This window comes from Globicephala melas, chromosome X (genome assembly GCF_963455315.2).
Source record: "Globicephala melas chromosome X, mGloMel1.2, whole genome shotgun sequence".
Classification (NCBI taxonomy): Eukaryota; Metazoa; Chordata; class Mammalia; order Artiodactyla; family Delphinidae; genus Globicephala; species Globicephala melas.
This window is the reverse complement of record NC_083335.1, coordinates 60092433-60098209: the sequence shown is the minus strand read 5'-3', so window position 1 is coordinate 60098209 and position 5777 is coordinate 60092433. Positions and strand designations below refer to the sequence as shown.

General features: G+C 39.2%; 1 pseudogene; it reads right to left on the bottom strand.

Moving 5' to 3' along the window:
• Positions 1-2100: 2100 nt before the first annotated feature.
• Positions 2101-3713, bottom strand: LOC115848263 (ubiquitin carboxyl-terminal hydrolase 44-like; annotated as a pseudogene).
• Positions 3714-5777: the final 2064 nt, after the last annotated feature.

The window sequence follows — 5777 nt, the reverse complement described above, 5'->3', positions numbered from 1 at the left end:
CATCCAAAAACAACAGAATACACACTTCTCTCAAGTGCTCATGGAACATTTTCCAGGATAGATCATATCCTGGGTCACAAATCAAGCCTTGGTAACTTTAAGAAAATTGAAATTGTATCAAGTATCAAGTTTTATTTCTGCAATTTGTATGGGAACACAAAAGACCCCAAATAGCTAAGGCAATCTTGAGTACGAAAAATGGAGCAGGAGGAATCAGGTTCCCTGACTTCAGACTATACTACAAAGCTACAGTAATCAAGACAGTATGGTACTGGCTCAAAAACAGAAAGATAGATCCATGGAAGAGGATAGAAAGCCCAGAGATAAACCCACGCACATATGGTCACCTTATTTTTGATAAAGGAGGCAGGAATGTACAGTGGAGAAAGGACAACCTCTTCAATAAGTGGTGCTGGGAAAACTGGACAGGTACATGTAAAAGTATGAGATTAGATCACTCCCTAACACCATACACCAAAATAAGCTCAAAATGGATTAAAGACCTAAATATAAGGCCAGAAACTCTCAAACTCTTAGAGGAAAACATAGGCAGAACACTCTATGACATAAATCACAGCAAGATCCTTTTTGACCCACGTCATAGAGAAATGGAAATAAAAACAAAAATAAACAAATGGGACCTAATGAAACTGCAAAGCTTTTGCACAGCAAAGGCAACCATAAACAAGACCAAAAGACAACCCTCAGAATGGGAGAAAATATTTGCAAATGAAGCAACTGACAAAGGATTAATCTCCAAAATTTACAAGCAGCCCATGCAACTCAATAACAAAAAAACAAACAACCCATCCAAAAATGGGCAGAAGACCTATATAGACATTTCTCCAAAGAAGATATACAGATTGCCAACAGACACATGAAAGAATGCTCAACATCATTAATCATTAGAGAAATGCAAATCAAAGCTACAATGAGATATCACCTCACACTGGTCAGAATGGCCATCTTCCAAAAAACTAGAAACAATTAATTCTGGAGGGAGTGTGGAGAAAAGGGAACACTATTGCACTGTTGGTGGGAATGTAAATTTATACAGCCACTGTGAAGAACAGTATGGAGTTCCTTAAAAAAACTACAAATAGAACTACCATACAACCCAGTAATCCCACTACTGAGCATATACCCTGAGGAAACCGTAGTTCAAAAAGTGTCATGTACCAAAAGGTTCATTGCAGCTCTGTTTACAATGCCCAGGACATGGAAGCCACCTAAGTGTCCATCAACAGATGAAAGGTTAACTAAGATGTGGCACATATATACAATGGAATATTACTCAGCCCAAAAAGAAAGGAAATTGAGTTATTTTTAGTGAGGTGGATTGACCTGGAGTCTGTCATGCAATGTGAAGTTAGTCAGAAGGAGAATAACAAATACCATTTGCTAGCACATATATATGGAATCTAAGAAAAAAAATGTCATGAAGAGCCTAGGGTTAGGACAGGAATAAAGACACAGACCTACTAGAGAATGGACTTGAGGATATGGGGAGGGGGAAGGGTAAACTGTGACAAAGTGAGAGAGTGGCATGGACATATTTTCACTACCAAACGTAGGATGGATAACTAGTGGGAAGTAGCCGCATGGCACACGGAGATCAGCTAGGTGGTTTGTGACCACCTAGAGTAGTGGGATAGGGAGGTTCAGAGGGAGGGAGGCGCAAAGGTTAAGAGATATGAGAACTTATGTATATGTATAACTGATTCACTTTATTATAAAGCAGAAAGTAACACACCTTTGTAAAGCAATTATACTCCAATAAAGATGTTAAAAAAGAGATAAATAAAAACTCCCAGGTATTTGAAAAATATTTCGTTACCTACTGCCATTGATATACATATAATTATGCTAATCTGTCTCTGTAAAAAAGAGATTTATTGTAGTTAGATACAAAATGTGTAAACATAGTGTGCACTGATTAGTAAGAAAATAAAAACAATGAAGCTCAAAGTTTTTAAGTCAACCCTCTTAAAACACACACACACACACACACACACACACACACACACACACACACACACACACATATATATATACATACATACATATAAATCGCAAGAAGAAAGACCCATTGTCTTTGGATCAGCTAAGGATTTCATTAGAAGAGGTATCAATTTCTTTGGGATGTTGGCTACCAGACAGGTGTTTAGAATGTCCATTCTCAGTAACTCGCTGGGTATAAAACAAAATACAGGGCTTCCCTGGTGGCGCAGTGGTTGAGAGTCCGCTTTCCAATTCAGGGGACACGGGTTCGTGTCCCGGTCCGGGAAGATCCCACATGCCGCGGAGCGGCTGGCCCGTGAGCCATGGCCGCTGAGCCTGCGCGTCCGGAGCCTGTGCCCCGCAATGGTAGAGGCCACAACAGTGAGAGGCCCGTGTACTGCAAAAAAAAAAAAAAATATATATATATATATATATATATATATATATATATATATATATAAGCTTGGGCCTTGCATATTTCATCCATAGTGCACATGTTTAGCTTGGAATCATTGCAGTGTACTCAGAACCCTCCTTCGGGATTATAACACTAGGCAGTGTAATATCCTGAGCCAAATTCTTTCCCGTGGTGCATTACTACAGCAGGTACGTAATGAATAAAACATTCTGGTCTGTGAGGTTTCAGAGATTCCCTGCAGCAATATGGCTCCATGTTTAAGATTTCTTCAAAGCCAACATGAACACCAATCTTCTCTTAATTATTGTGTCCTGATCACCTGAATCCTTTGAGATGTAATATGAGAAACTGAGGTAGGTGGAATATCATAAGCTGTTTGGGGGCTTCTGTGAGCATAACTAGTTTGAGGAAAACCTTCTATGCTTTTAATTACACTGGTCACATATATAGATTTTTCCTTCTGAAGCTTCAGTTTTTGTGAATTTGGTCAACATTTTAGTAACCAGACACAGCTAAGAAGTAGTATCTTTTCCATTGCATTGGTATCTTTCTGGAAATTCCAGTGACAATTTCCAGAAAAGTGCTATGATATTTGATTTGTTGTCACATGTGAGACACGTAACCTGAGTAACAAGTTATCTATGAAAAATGTTATTCACAACATTCATAAACTGTTTGATAAGTTTCCGTTGAGAAGTGGGGATATGAGATGGTATCCTGGTATCAGTTGTCTCTAGGTCATGCTGTATTTTATCCAAAAGCTCACAAATTAATTCTCGAGCATCTTGTTAGGCATAACCACGAAAATCAGGTATTAATCTCCATATTAAGTGTAGCATAGCAAATGGTGTGACCAAGGCCCACTTTCCAGACCACATAACTTGGAACAAAATATGAAATTCATGACAGAGAGAAGTGTATTATGAACTTGGCTTCCTTGGCTGAATAAGTTCTATCTTTCTACTCTTTGATGCTCCACCACTTAGTCCTGATGATAAACTTGGATGTCTGGAGCAAACAAAGCCTGTTTCTTTTTCTTGGCATTCATTCATTTGGTATACTGTATCTGTGACTGGAGGATGCCTTCAAGATGATCTTGTTTTATCACTAGCTGTCACAGCCAGCCATCGGTTCAGATCAAGTTGGAAAAAATATTGTCAAAAAATAAGTAAATGACTCAATACTTGAAGAACATAATTCATATAGCAAATATTTCCAAAATTTCTCAATCCTGTTACACGAAGAGTTATTATTGTGTTCATTTAATGGAGGAATCACTGGCATTTTTAAAAATTTTATTTTATTTATTTATTTTTTTATTCAGCAGGTTCTTGTTAGTTATCTATTCTATACATATTAGAATAGATAACGCAAGCACAAATCAACTCAGTTGTATTGCAGTCCACACAATGCCATTTCTGAGGGTTGAGGATGGAATGGCCTTGAACAAGTCTCAACTGCCCAATGTGTTTGACTTATCCGTTGTTAGCATTTAGTCTAGCTGAGAAACACATAATCCAAAGAAATCTCTGTTCACAACACCTGAAGCATCTGGAAAGATCCCGAGCCAGAGTGGCCATCTTAGCACTCTTCAGCATGAAGCTGTAGCCGACTCTGCCCCCGTCCCCCCACTTTGGAGTGCCAGGAGAGGGCAGGCTGCTCTGCTATGTGACTGTGGACGGATAGGTTGTCCACCTGAGACTGGGAACCCACTTCTGGGCCCCAAGTCCGCGTCGGTGCAGCATTATCTTTTATATGAGTCTAAACGCACATGTTGTCACTTTTACATGATAGCCAATGGCGTATCAACTATTTATAAGCTTTCATATATATGCTGAAGAGGAAGCAGTTCATTCTTTACCTGTGGCAGTTCAATACCTTTGCTATAAACACCAAATGATTTATTTTTAGAAACTCATTTCTGAAGTCATTTTTCCCGTGGAACCTGTATGAATATTTGGACATTTTAGATTTAGGAAATGCTTTCATAAAAATTGGAAAAAAATAATAAAATGGCTGCATATGTACCCTCCTTACTTTGGTTACTCCAACGTGACTTGCCTTACTCCCCTTTCTAATCTCTATTAGCTCTACTTACTCAAGAGTAGCATTTTATACATGGGGTTATGTTACAAACGCATTCCTTAAGTTAAAGATAACATTAAATGTATACATATATCTCCTCCCTCTTGGACCTCCCTCTCACCTCCCCCCAACACACACACACAAAAAAACCATTAAAAATGTTTAAAATAACATTTGGTCAAAATTACTCTTGATTTTTTTTAATGCTTCTTTTACATTGCCCATAGAAACACTGGGACAAATATTATTTTGGTATGCAATCCTGGAGAGTAACATATATGTGACTACATATACTTTATAAAGTATTAGATAGCAATTATGGTACATAAGAGGAAATACATATGTGTGTATAATTTAACAGTATTTTATTTAAATTAAATGATCATTTAAAGTTGAATTCATAGAAGTTAAATATAAGTATGATGGAATTCTAGATATACTCTCCTACAACTTTATTTTTATTTTTTGCGGTACGTGGGCCTCTCACTTCTGTGGCCTCTCCCGTTGCGGAGCACAGGCTCTGGATGTGCAGGTCCAGCAGCCATGGCTTACGGGCCCAGCCACTCCGAGACATGTGGGATCTTCCCGGACCGGAGCACGAACCCGCGTCCCCCACATCGGCAGGTGGACTCCCAACCACTGCACCACCAGGGAAGCCCAACAACTATTATTTTTTAATTCAAGCTACAGACCAAGAGCTACAAATCTAGTCTTAGACTGTAGAGGTAAATGAGGCAGAAAAGGAGTGGAGAAAGAGGTCATAATGCATTCCCTAATTTCCTTTGTACGAATTATTTACCAGTACCTCAACTAGAGGATACATTTTTATAAATGTGCATGTTGGGGAAGAAGATGGTTACTTCTTTGTTTCTCCTCACATTGCCTAGCACCATGCTGGGCACTCACCGGGTCCTCAGTAAAGAAGTGGTTGGTTTATGCCTGTCTGCCACTGGCACAAAGTGCATTACTGTTGCATTTATACACAGAATGACCGGTGAGACAATATATATCCTATGTGGAGCCAAGCAGCAGGACAAGGTTACAGCAAGCCGTTAGTACACTGACAGGAGAAGTGAAGGTGATCATGAATGCCTGGGAGTGCTTGAGCAATATGCCAATAGTTAGTCTGTGAGGGGAAAGTAGTGTCAGTGGACTCAGAGGCAGGTCAGAGTCAAATAGTGAGTCAACACAGCCAGAGAGATTAAGTCTGAGCAAAAACAAACACAAGAATCAGAGACAGGGAGGGTACTTGCAGTGCAGGAATGAGGGGAAT